The following is a 14,757-nucleotide window of genomic DNA, read 5'->3' on the forward strand; positions in this document are numbered from 1 at the left end:
TGAAGGCTGTCGCCACCTTGTTGCAGAACAGCTACCTCAAGCTCAATTCAGATAACATCGTAGTCCTCATCATGGGCTCCACCCCTTCTTCCTGGGACAACTCCTGGAAGCCCACAGCACTTGGAACCCCCCTTCCCCTTCCCCTCCCCCTCCCACAGACCACGTATGGAACCTCAGCATCATCCTGGACTCAACATGAGCTGCCAGATCAACAATGTCTCATCATCCAGCTTCTGCATGCTTCACATGCTCCAAAAGATTTTCAAGTGGATCCCCACAGAGCCCAGAAAGACGTTCACCTACACACACTCATCAGTAGCAAAATAGACTACTCCAACGCACTCCATGACGGCATCACCCAGAAACTCCTCAAGAAATCTGCAGAACATTCAGAACACCTCTGCCAGACTCATCCTCAACATCCCCCACCGCAGCCACCTGACCGGTCACCTGAAAGACCTCAATTTGCTCCCAGTCAACAAAAGAATCACCTTCAAGCTTCTCACAGATGCCTACAAAGCCCTACACGACGCAGGACCTGTGTACCTCAACCACAGCCTTGCATTCCATGCACCCACCAGAGACCTCTGCCCCGCCCGACTAGCCTTGGCTACCCTCCCACGTATCCACAAGACCACATCCGGAAGAAGACTCTTCTCCTACCTCGCAACAAAGACCTGGAATACACTACCTCTCCACCTCAGGCAATCACCATCGCTGCCTTACTTCAGGCAGGACCTTAAGACCTGGCTCTTCGACTGAATCACAGCGCCCGGTCGGACCAGCAGCCCCCCCCCCCCAGTGCCATGAGACCCTTGTGGGTGAGTAGTCATGCTTTACAAGACATCTGATTGATTGAATGATTTTAAGCTCCACGCAACAGATTGCTCTCCCTGACCAGGGGGAGATGTGAACACCTCCACCCAAGAAAGGCATTGTGCTCGGCCTCAGAGTGCGCAGGCTGTCTCCCAATGAGGTCAGACACTGTCTGGTGGGCTGACTCAGGCCAGTCGGTGACCACACTAAGAATTGGTAGGTTTCCAGGGATCCCTCTAAGGGGTCCTCTATGTGAACTTTTTAATACATCTGACACTGGATTCAGTGCAGGTTTATTATGCTAAGATGTTTGGTACCAAACATCCCATATTTCAGTGTAGCCATCATGGAGATGGGGAACTCGTAATGACGAGTGTCCAGCCTATTTACATATTATGACTTCCCTGGTCACTTACAATATCCAGGAATCAACAAGGATATTGCAGGGGCATATCCGCTCATACAGATATGCCCTTACAGGAGCTATAGTGCACCCTGCCTTAGGGCTAAGGAGTGCTAGAGGGGTGTTGTACCTATAACTCATGCAGTGTCTTTGGGCATGGCGCACAGGGATGTGTGCCTTGTCGACTCTTCAGTTTTGTCTGCACCATGACATACAGGTTGCTGTGGCAGTGTTGATGTGCTTGTTGAGGGGCTCCTAGGGGGGCACAACCAGTGCTGCAGCCCCAGAGGACCCTCTTCAGTACCCATGCCCTAAGTACTATGGTACCATTTACTAGGGAATTACAGGGGTAACTGAAGTGGTGCCATTTGTAGTAAAGTTTTAGGGAAAGAACATTGGTACTGTGAACCTGGTTAGTAGGACCCAGTACTCTACAGTCAAAGATGCATCAAAGCCTGGCAAAAAGTAGGGGGGGGCTACTGCAACAGAAACCCACTTTACTACAACCGCAGACATAGGTCGCTTTACAGCAAAGCAAAGCACAATCCCACCAAAGATCGGCCCGTTAGGCTTCCAATGATCCAATATGCTGATGACGTGCTCAAATTAGATTACACAAGAGTTGGCCTGCAGCTTGCCCTTAAAGGGTTCCATACTGACACTATTGCGAATAAGCTGGTGGCTAATCTAGATAAAACAAAGGTGATGACTTTCGGCTGCTATAAAAATAAGAGAAGCTTGAGATGGGGACTGGGCAACCAATCGATCTGTCAAACATCCAATTATAATTACCGTGGCATCTGGTTTATGGTCACAGGCAAACTGAGAGTACATATTAATATATAAGCAGGAATGCCAAGTCATTCACATTTGCCTTATGCAAATATCACAAGCTTTACTCCCGTTCAGCGAAGCCATCCTGTGAGTCACACAGGAGAAGTTGCAACCCAACTTTTCCTACGGTCAACACGCTTATCCGAGGCATTCTCTCCAATGGATAAGTCTTGGTGCAATGCCCTTAGGAGGATGTTCCACCTTCCAAAATAAAATCAACACGCGCCACTTTGCTTGAAGTTTGGCCTGCATGGTAAAGATCTTGAATGTAAAACGGCCCTACTCAAGTACTAACATGCCATACAAGAAGCAAAACCAGATTATCTAAAAAAAGGCTCTTCAAGTGATTTTCATCACTTCGACCAATCCATGGTCTTTATAATGAGTCTCTGGATCTAGATGTTAATTTGGACATAGTGACGGCCTTCACTGTTTTTTATTCTATTCTTATTCTAGCATGAAATCAATTTTGAGGAAGCAGTGTCCACATGTTTTGAGGAAAGTAGACTTAGCAACTGTATATTCCATCACATATGCTGCCCCAATCATAAAATTATATGGGGAAATAAGAATGTAAATGGGCCTAAAGTCAGCACTAACCAAGGGCGCCAGACTCTTTATTCTTAGAGCGCGACTCATGGTCCTTCCAGTTAACAAATTTTAAAAAGAGTAGGCAGCAACCTCAGGCAGCAGGTCTTTTAAATTCTGCAAGTATAGAAGAGAGTTCCGGCTCACTTTATTAAACCCAATGTTCAAGTTAAATGGTGTCTCCCGCATGTGCTGGAATTATGTATGACTACCACTGTTCCCATGTACTTAACACACTTTAGGAACATTTTTTACATGATGTTACTGCCATCAGGCAGCGAAGGACTTGACTACTGCCACAAAAACCATTTTTTAAAACTATATTTCTTTAATTTACTTTTTTTCAATAGAGTTGTATTTTATAGTTTTGTTCTAATTTGGAATTGCTGCTCATAAGTCCTTAATTGATTTTATTTTTGTAACCAATTTATTGTGATTAATTTTAATTAATTGAAGACACAGATTCATTTATTAATTCATACCAGTGGCCTCTTGAGACAAGAGGGTCCATATTACCAAGGGTTTGGTGCCTTAGTTTGTTGTGGTGAATGACATTGACAAGTGGTTCGAGACTTATGAGATCAATTTACAGATGCACAGGATCCCTCAGGGGAAATGGGGGGGGGTTAGTATGTGGAAACATATTCCTAGTGAAAGGAGAGACTCTACTAGCCCTACGGAAGGGGGATAGGATGAAGTAGCCCACAAGAAGGAAGCCCTCGTAGGAAGTATGGCCTTACCCCAGAGAAGTATAGGCAGAAGTATAGGGGCAGCCAGAAGCTGCCCAACAGCCCAGGGTAGATTGTGAGGATTCCTTTTTCGCAAGACACTGGTTGGTTGAGTTAAGGGCACTGAAGTAAACGGTTATCAGGGGTTGTACAATTTGATTGCAAAGGAGCACATGTTCAGTCTTTGTTTTGCAGATCTGTGCCAAACCTGGATTGATAGTGAGCTCACTGACCCCAGGGAGCTTGTTAAGGAGGCGGACAACTGGCTCAGTACCAGGGTCCATAAGAAGACACCTGGGAGTGATACAAGATGGGAGGTTCAGGTTCCCCCCAGCAGAGCGAGGGGAAGGTCAAGGGAGATACAGACATATATAACAACACTGAAGGAGTACCCTCCTGAATAAGAAGAATGAAGCAATTTGCTCTCTTCTATAGGGTATGGCTAGGTAAGCACAAAATGCCCCAAATCCGTTAACTGGACAGTAGTAGTCCTTTAAGAAGACCCCTCACTCACCAACCTGGTTGGTGACATGCTTCATCATTGGGGTCCCACCCCATAGGCCGAGTGCCTATAGGGTGTGCTACGACACCTGACTACAGTGGAGCGGGATAATGTTTCTTTTTTATATGTGCTAAAACAATTGTGAAGGTATGTTAAAAAGGGCCAGTACTACTCCGTTCAAGACTTTATTCCTGAGCGTCTGAACCCTAGATAAAACCAATGTGGCACCTTTGCCCAACTAGGAAGGCTTTGGTGCCTCGAGAAGTGTGATGTATTAAAAAATTTTTTTATTAAAAATAGCCAAGTGTGCTATGTGAAAGAATTTAGAAAATAAACTAGGTCTACATGTTTTAACCAATATATAAAATTCTTTGGTTTTCGTCAGGACCGTGTACTTTACAAGGGGCGGTACGCACACGCTAAGGCGCGCCCTGCCCACATGTAATTTGCAGACCACAAATATGGGTCTGAGTGTAAAAAGTGTGTTCAATCCTGGATTCAGGAAAAAACACTTAAAGCGGTTTTTGTCGCTTCCTGGGCTTCGGATGAACCAAGACGGCGATTCTCCGTCACTTTTTAAAAGCGATCATCCCTCGGTAAACCTACTCGGTTCCCGTGCGCGAAGTCCCGAATTCATAAGTCAAAACTACTATTCTCAATATTTCGGATGACTTTCACAGAAACCTGTATGAAGTTGATGCCTGTCTCCTAATCCTACTCGACTTATTATCAGCATTCTATACAGTAAATCACCCAACTTTACTTGAAACTCTCAGACATCACACAGGTGTCAATGGCACAGTCCTGAAATGGTTTACGTTCTATCTGCAACATCGCTGTCAGCAAATAAAAATTCACAGTTGTCTCTCCAACCCGGATCCTGAGAGGCAAAGTATACCCTAAGGCTCTCTCGTCTCCCACATCACATACCACCTATATGCTGACGATTTACTAGACTGCTGTAAAATCAAATAACCCAGTGACCTCCGACAACTCAACACCACACCTATTAATATACAATCATGGCTCAAAATCAACCATCTTAAACTGAACCCCAAAAAGACTGAACTTCTCCGTCAGAACTAATCCTTCACCTAGCCTAGAATGGATCAAGAATCTGGACACTCTTAGCTGCTCTTTCTCCCTCTAACTCCGTTAATTCTCTGGTATCAACCTGGACAACACCATGTCCATGGAGGAGCACATCAACAATGTTGCCAAAGGACTGCTCTGCACACTCAGGCATCTCAAGAAAGTTAAGCTGTTTATCCCCCCAGACGATCTTAAAATGGTAGTGCACTCTCTCGTCATCCCAAAACTCCACTGTGGCAATTCCTTCCTTAGTGGAACTCCTAAATGTCACCTGGCACCCCTTAAACCTGCTCTCAATGTGACTACCAGACTCCTCACAGGAACTAAAACATTTGACCACATCTCTCCTGCCCTCAGTAGTCTTGAATCGCTTCCCATCGAAGGAAGATGTTTTTACAAGACATCCTGCATCACCCACAAAGTGCTTCATACAAAACCCCCTGAATTCTTAGTAACCAGAACTTCAAGAGCTGGAAGAGCCCAACCACTGAGAAGCTCAAACACTCTTCTTCTCATTCCTCCCAACTTCAAGAACAAATTATCTCAGTCTCACTCCTTCTCAGGTAATGGTCCTGAGGATTTGGAACTTGCTACCCAAATATCTCCACAGCAACTCCTCCTTACACTCCTTCGAGCGGAACCTCAAATCTCTACTCCTAAACTGCTACCTCAACAGGCACACAAACTGTTCTTCCTTTCCCTCATAGATTAACGCTATCAAGATGGTCACACAACATGCTAAATCACCTTTTTGTCCCTGATGTTTTTTTCCTCCATGTGCCCTGTGTTATACTTTGTGAGTCTATAACCACTTAGTTCTGTACTGTCTTCTGACTTTCACATTACGAATTCCCTCATGTACCTCTTGTAAACGTATTTATGTATTTTTATAACCTGTAAAGTGCTTTGATACCCTCGGGTTCAGCAAGCCCTATATAAAACTAAAAAAGTAAATAAAATAAATGAGTCAGTTCAGTGGCTTGGGCGAGTATTTGCAGAGGGATCCAACTGAGTTCTGAGAAGCACAGAACTAACAAGTGCCCCTGCATAACAAGACCTTTGTCCATGTTCTATCGCATAGACAGCGTATCCCATCAAGGTATATCGTGGCTTTTGGCTGGAGGGAGGTTGTGCTGGACTGGGCCCTTTCTTTAGGGTTATCCTCAAACTTTTTTGCCTTCACTCATCCATTTTTGCTGAATTCGTTTTTGTTGGCCTTAGGACTCTGTGCACTTTACCACTGCTAACCAGTGCTAACGTGCTTGTGATTTGGCTTATACCAAATTGGCATATTTAATTTACTTGTAAGTCCTAGTAAAATAACACTACCTGTGTCCAGCGCCTGTAAATTAAATGCTACTAGTGGGCCTGCAAAAGCAAAAAGAACAGATGATGGACGGAATGCTGAACAAATCAAACATTCACTGCCAGTCACAGATCTGGATTTAATCCATCGTTTTTTTGCTTATCATGCCACCCCAGTTTGGACATAAGCGAAAGCATTCGAGGCGAGGAGGACTGCAGTGTGCTGGCAGAGACACTCTACACAAAGGAACATCTTTTCTTCCTGCGCCTCACGAAGGACATTTCCCCTTTATTTAGACTGCACCAACATAATGAAGAGTGGTAAGTGAGATTACTTACCTCACGCATGCTTGGGGAGCTCTGAAACTTCAGACCTTGTCCTCATTGGTCCTGATGAAGACCACGAGATCCGAAGGGGCAACACTGGTGGCTGAAACATGTTGACAGCTTACTAGGTGTTGTGGATAACTAACTCACCCACTTCAACACTGCCATCTTCTTTAACCGTATCCTTTCCCTGTTCAATAAATCACCACACACAAAAAAATAGATATGTTTAACCTCTGTTCATGACCTTCGATAACCAGCCAGTCTCCCTTCAGGTGGGGGACAGTAGATCACTTGCAGAACAGAACACTCAAGTTATAGGCCCTATGAATATACTATCCTCTTAACCACATTGTCAGAGAATCAAGATATACCGCACAATGTGGTTCTGTGGTTGAGGGTCTCCAATACAATCCCTGTGAGACTCTGTTTACTGACACAACTGATTCATTCTCCTTTGATCTTCAAATTGCAAATCTTTGGAAGCTGAATGAGTCTCTGCTTCTCTCTACCTCTCGAATGAAATACATTGTTAGAATCATACCCCAACACCGATCCCAGTGTTGGAAGTATAATCCCATGTACTGGGGGCTCCTTAGGGGACTCCCCTGTACTCCCGGTAACAGGCTTTCAGGGTCTGCAAGAAAGCTAGTGCTGCTGCCGACCACAGACATGAGTCTGCCATCCTGCTGCTGAGCCAGGCTCGAGCAGGGGAAGATAAGACAATAGGTTTCCTGTCACAGGGAGGTGTGACCATCTCCCAGACAGGACTAGCGGGAACATGCAGCAAAAAAAAATATTGTAGCAAAATTTGTGATTGGCAAAATAAGCCCTTTTGCGAACGCAATATAGCCCAATACAATGCATGAACATAAAATCTGCTAAAATACAAGACATCGTAAAAATAAGGAATCGCAAATAATTCTGAGACATACTTTGCGATTCCTTATCAGCTAATAAAATGCTTGCGAATCCCAAAGAGCGATTCGCAATTAAAGAATCGCAATCAAATGCATAAAAAAATCGCTAATAGCGTTTTCATAGAAATTCGCATTTTTCCAAGTGCAATTTAAGAAGGATCACAACCAGGTGGTAATCATGAGTGAAAATATCATACAGCTGAAATTCAACAGAAACCTATATTTAAACACACCCAGAATGCCTCTGAACATTTCACAATGGCAGCGCTTTACCTGATGGTGAGGATGAGGCTCCAGGCAGCAGCACACGGAAGGAGGAGAATACAGGAGCGCATCTTCAGAGTCCGCATTACACTGCTAGGACAAACAGATGAGGAAATATACGAGAAGTATAGGCTCAATGGTGCCATGATCCTTGACTTAATGAAAGAATTGGATCCCATTTTGCGGCATCAGACTCGCAGGACCAATGCAATACCCACGCATGTGAAGGTCCTATGTTGCCTGCACCTACTTGCATCAGGCAGTTTTCAGGGGGTAGTAGCTGTAGCTGGCGTGGTGTCACAAAGCGCACTGTCATATATTTTTAAATCATTCCTTAATGCCATGATGTCAAGGATCAACTACCACATCAGCTTCCCCACAATCGCACATGAACTGAATAAGACCAAACAGGAATTCTACCAGCTAGCCCACTTCCCACAAGTATTAGGTGGCATTGATTGTGCCCATGTAGCAATATGCGCACCAGCAGTTAATGAATACATATTTAGGAATTGGAAATGCTTTCATTCGCTAAACATACAGGCAGTTTGCAATGCAAAATATATAATTAATGACATTGTGGCTCAATACCCAGGAAGCGCCCATGATTTCTACATATTTTGCCAGAGTGGCATACACACTCGTCTGCTCAGGGGTGAATTCAGAGAGGGACATCTGCTTGCTAAACATGTGTTATGATTTCTCAGACATTGTACGTATGCCAATGCATTACCGTCACTGACACTTTGCTTACTCCCTGTAGGTGACACCGCATACTCCATTTGTAACTACATCATGACGCCCTACCTCAATCCAACAACCCCCAATGAGCACAGATACAATGCTGCGCACATCCCCACCCGGAACATCACTGAGCGCACCTTCGGGCTGTTAAAGAGCCGCTTCAGATGCATATACAAGACAGGAGGAGCATTACAGTACAAACCCGAACAATGCTGCAGGATTGTGGCAGCATGTGCCATGTTACACAACATTGCCACAAGGTGAGGCATTCCCATTGAGGTGTCTGACAGCGAGTCAGACAACGACAACCAGGATGGAGCACAACAACGTGCAGCACATGTGGCAAGCGCAGCAGAAGGACGCAGGAGACATACATAAATCACATTAAATTACTTCTGATGTGAGTAATGACAAGACAATACACAGCTTTTTTTAATTAACTATATTTTTCACGAATGAAATATCTTGTAGTGTTGCGGCACACATATCAGGTGAACAGTAGCACATGGTTAGCATTACTGCCCAATTATACAAAGACATACACATTAGACTTGATAGTCAGTCACTAGTATTGTCTTTGGCAATGGTTACCTCACAATTGTTGAATTTCTCTGGACATGGCACTCTATCTCCTCCTCCCACACACACCCAGACGCCTTTCGCCTGCTTCTTCTCCATCCCTCAAGTTGGAGACAGAGGGTGTTGAGCTGCGAGTATTGTGCCTCCTGCTAGTGTTGACAGGCAGTGACAGACTACTGAGGCTTGAGGACTCCTCACTCCCCTCTTCCCCCGTCACGTTGTCAGCCCCAACAGTGGCAGCATGCATTTGTTCAACCGCATTTGTCACCTGGCCCAGTGCCTTGGCCACATCCCCACTACAATGGGACATCTCAATCTGCATGCTGACGGACCGATGGGCCAGCAGTGCAGAGTTAGTGCTCATGCGATTGTTTGCTCGTGTATAGTCGTGCAAGCGCTGCATCAACTGGCTATGGTGTCTCGTCTGTGCCACTTGTCCCGCCTTCATCACCCCGGTCAGCTCCTGCGTCTGCCTGTTGCCCTCAAGCACAGCTGTCGTGAGTTCCCTCAAGCAATCAGTCAGTCCAGCAATGTTACCTGCCATATTGCTAATTTGTGCCGGCACTAACCGCATGTTTTTTGCCTTCAGGCGCTGCACACGGAGCATCTGGGCCTCCAGACCACCCCAGAAATCAGTAGATTGTTTCTCCCGCAGTCCGCAGTGCGGCGCGTGACATTGCTCTGGGCCTACGGCTTTAGGGTGTTGAGTTTCCGGACCTATGCTTGTGGTGTTGGCGTGGGTGCGCCTTGAGCCTGGCTTGTCTCTTGCGTTCTTTGGGACTCATCCTCAGTCTCCATGGTCTGCAGTGGTGCAACTGTAGCCCTGCGTGTGGTGGCAGCACAGGATGTTGTCTGTGGGACCACAGGTGTGTCTACTTCATCCATAGCCGTAGTATCCTGAGTATCCATGCAGTCACTGTCCTCAGCCTCTCCTTCTTCTGCATCTGTGATGTTAAACAGTGCTAATCTTAATGATATCTGCATGTGATGTGATGTCATGTCACAATAAGGATCATTTTGCAATGAATAAATTAACGACTGTCACACATTATTCACGTGTTCTGACTTCTCATTGTGTGTCTGCCTACGAACCTGCCTGTGTCTCCCATAATAAACTTGGTTGTGGCTGGAAAACCTGGAATGGATTTCCTTTCTATACACTTGTCCTGAACTGGGGTGACGTGCTAATTTAATTATGTCTCTTGTAATGGTCACTTGCATGCATCTTACCTTGAGATGTGTTGGCCGCTCCAGATGTGTACAGCTGCGTCACTCCCACCAGAGCTTCAAGCTGGAGTGTGGACTCCACCAGGTCCTCAATGGGCGTGTTCTCAGGCTCTGTTGGTGGTCCCCCTCTGGTCCTCTTGGCTTCTTTCAGCCTTTCAACAATCCTTTCTTTTACCCGGCTGCGTAGGTCGTACCACTGCTTCTTCAACTCATCAATTGAGCGGTGTGTGACCCCCCACTGCATTCACTTTAGTCTGGATTCTGAGCCAGATTTTTCTTTTTGCGCCTCCGGGACTTTCAGTGAAAGTTTTCCAAACAGCTTGTTGTGGCTTATTACTACATCCTCTATGAGTGTCTCAATTTCCTTTTCACTGAATTGTAGTTTTCGTTTCCTCCCTGGGGTCCTCTCCCCTGATGTGGTTTGATCCATTTTTGACAAGGGACAGGTCTGCAAACAGAGTTTTTGGAAGTACTGTCCTGCTCCTGCACGCAGCTTCCTCCTCTCACAGCAACAGAGCACTGAATGAAGCATGGGCTGGGTGACTTCCTGGTTGTGATGTCATCACCATGCATCAAAATGTGAACTCGCAAATTGAGAAATCGCTAATAGCCAAATCTCAGTTCATTTGCTAATATTTTCATGCATTGTAAATAGCGATTCTTTATTTGCGATTCCTTAAAAATCGCAAATAAGTAATCGCTATTTTGAAGTTTGATGCATGTGCCTGTTAGTGTCTTGGGCTGGGGTGGGGGCGCTTTCCAGCTCCACCAGACTGCTTTGAAGGGCACATACTCCAGATTAAACAAGTTCAGGGAGCCCTTGGCTCCAGCTCTGGGACAAAACTGGACCAAGGACATGGTAATATCCTCTCCTCTGTCCAGACGCTCCTCTGGGAGGGACCCCGAGTTGTCCTAATGGTATTTAAGGTTTCCATGTGGGTGGGTCCTCAGATTCGTCATGGGACAAAACTCAACCCTGAAACTACATCGCTTTTTAATTGTCTGGACATTTGGACTTCGACTGGAACCAAGACTGCACCAAGGAATACTCATGTTGCTCCTGGTCTCGCTGTTCTTCAAATCTTCTTCGTCGTCTGTGTCTGTGCTTCATACAGGCTCTTCAACAGACCTGTGGGCATCAAGGGCACCCAAAGAAATCTCCCTTGGAGGGATGGAGTCACTCTCCTGCATCTGCAGGCACCACAACGGAGCTAACTGTTCTGCTGCTCCTGTTGACCTACAGACTTTCCGAGGCCCAGCAACACAGATAGTGGTTCTGCAACTCCCTCGAGGCCTGACCTGTCTTCTCTGTAATTTTGATTTCAGTATCCCTCGTCAGAACCTTTGCGACCAAACCCCTGTGCACTGCATCGACTTACCATTGCCAAGGCTTGTTTTCTCTGCACCGCAGAAATCTTTGGACTACAATAATCTACAGCCTCCAGCACCTCTTCCCTCCAAGATCAGCATCCTCATTGCATATTCTGCACTGTGGACCTCCATCTTTGGTGAGCTGCTCAAGATCCTCTTGCGACTCCTGTGCCTTCGGCCTGTGGGTCCTCATGACGGTCTTTTCTTGCTTCAGTGGTCTACCTTGCTTGCTCAGGCCTGCTCTGACTCTCCTGCTGTTGGTGAGTTCCTTGGACCACGCGGGTCCCAACGTTGTTTCTTTTTTGTCTTTCACACCAGTTGCGGCTAACCAGACGTTTTGGTGCTCCCCCGGACACTGACCACCTAGTCACCGGCATCCGACGAGGGGCAGCTCGTGCACAGCTACAGGTCTTCCTCAGCATTGCCTGGTCCTTACAGCTGCAGTGACAAGGTCACTGTCGTCATTTCAGAACCTCCCGAAATTGGTGGGCATGTGTCTCTGTGCCTCCTGGTTACCATCGAGTGGCATAGACTCTATCTGGCATAGACTCTATCCCCTCTGCTTGCAAATTCTTCACTTCCAGAAACCACCCTTCACAGTCTTCTCCAGAGGCATTTTCTTCTAAGTCATCCATTGTTGTCTATGGCAGATTCTGACATCACTTCACTCCTATGCCTGGTGTATGTTCCCGGGGTATCCACAGGTGGGATGGTTCTCCAACCTTCTGTCTTCCAAAGGGTTTCTTTGGGGTCCTCTGGGAAGGGTCCTTTTTCTTCAAAACTACAACCATGACTTCTCCATTGACTTCCAATAGGAACTCCGCTGGCTGTGTTTCCACTCTGTACACAACCTCTGTGGGGTTCCTGGGTACTTACCTTGAGTGGTTCTTTGTGTCTCCGGCTCCTATGGGTCTTTTAGTCCAAGTCCCATTCTCCTTTGCAGTTCGCATTCCACTTTCTTAGTATATGTTTTGGTCTCCCCCTGTATACGTGATTGCTTTTGAAGTATTCTTGTGTATTGTGTTGATATCTCCGAGTAGGAGATGCACGAATGTGGTAGTGATATTGTGCTGTAATAAATAGACTTATTTTTGCTAAACACTGTGTGGTTTCCTTTCATCTGGCCTACACTTCAGATTAAACTGGTAAAACAATCTGCTTAAAACTCCTTCAAGATAAGCCTGAAGGCTGCTCACCACAGTTACCAGTTTGAGAGCATTCTATGGTTATCAAAGACCTACCTGGCCGCCACCTGAGATCCACCAACTCTGCACTCGTGATCATTCAGAGGGCGGGTTAAAGCCAGGTGGGGAGTTGCTCTTTTAGTGCCTGCGCAGAAAGACTTTGGAACACTCTTCCTGTGCATTTAAGATGAGACCCAGATGAAGCCCCCTTTAGGAAAAATCTGAAGACCTGGCAGTACACGCAAAGTTACCTTTCCTAGTATTATGAATGCTTTTCCCTCAGCATATCCATGTCCATAGGATATGTTTCCTTCATATGATATTCTTCTTCCTTTCATTTCTATTTCTGATCACTTCTAAATCTCCTGTGATCCTGTCATGTGAACAATCCTAGCACCCGGATGCTCCAGTAGGAGTAAGCTGTGCGCTTTATAAACTTAATACCATAACATAAGTGTGCACCATATACTAAGCCAGCTTTCTACACTGACCATCATCTGTTCTTTTTGCTATTGTTACCTTAATTAGGAACGGATATACCCAGACGTGGGTCTAGTGCGTACTGTGCCACTGGATCGAAGCTAGCCTGACTGATGAGGGGTGATACCCCAAAACTGGTCCCAGGATGCTTGTATTCAGGCCTGGGAGGACCTGGCCTGGCAGTTCGGGCTGTACTATTCCCATTTGGAGTAGGGTCAAGACTGATTTGCATATGGATGGGTCCAAACTCGGGTGGCATGGTGAGCAAACAAAATTATGGATTAAACCCAGATCTGTGACTGAGGTGAATGTTTGATTTGTTCAGCATTCCGTCCATCATTTGTTCCTTTTACTATTGGGGGCCTGCAGCACTGATTGTGCCACTCCCTTAATTAGCACTTTAAACATGTCTAAGGTCTGCCATTGCAGAGTGTGTGTGTGTGTCTGTGTAGTTTTAAAGTGCCATTTCTATCTGGCAAAATAACCCAATGGGCTCTGGTATCCATACCATATCTAGGGATCCATCTCATCGCATCTATACAGCATGCCGCAGCATTAAATTACACCACCTTACTTCACCAAATACAGGCAGACCTGCGCCATTGGTGACCGCACTCACTGTCCTAGCTAGGCTGTAAAAAATTACCATACTACCAAAGATACTATTTCTTTTTGAGACCCTTCCGCTAGAACCTCCTCTGGGCACTATATGCACTTTACAGCGAGAGGTAGAATCTTTCATTTGGGCTGACAGAAGACCTCGATTACAACAAGAGTTGAACTACAAGCCCCCAGCTGAAGGCGGCCTTGGGGTTCCAAATTTACAGGACTATTTTTGGGCAGTCCAGGTCAAGGCGTTCATGGAGTGGTTGCGCCCTAAATCCGAAAAGTATTGGCTTTTCATGGACAGGGCGGTCGCTATGGAAGATCCCTTTCCTACCTAAAGCAGCCTGGCTCAAGAGCCTCTATCTCTAGCCTGTCACACGGGTCCCCTTAGCGACATGGGACAAAGCAACTGAGAAAAGAGCTCTAACAACTTTCCCATCCCCGCTACTCCCATAATGGAGAACACAGACTTCTTCCCTGGGATGGATGCGGAGATATTTACCCAGTGGACTGGGGGTGGGTTGTAGGTCTATTGGACATTTCTTTGATGAGGAAGGCCCACTGTCCTTCGAGGATTTTCATTCACAACAGGGACTCCCCGAAATCGAACGGTACCGATACCAGCAAATCAGACACTGGGTGATGCACTCCAATGTTCACCTGCAGGCACTACGCCATCTCACAACATTTGAGAAGTGTACAAATCCTGGGCACACAGGAATATTTCACAGTAGATACAAAGTTGAAAATTATGATACAGTCGACACCAGTGGTTTTCTTAAAGGTT

Source organism: Lissotriton helveticus, chromosome 2_2, assembly GCF_964261635.1.
Source record: "Lissotriton helveticus chromosome 2_2, aLisHel1.1, whole genome shotgun sequence".
Classification (NCBI taxonomy): domain Eukaryota; kingdom Metazoa; phylum Chordata; class Amphibia; order Caudata; family Salamandridae; genus Lissotriton; species Lissotriton helveticus.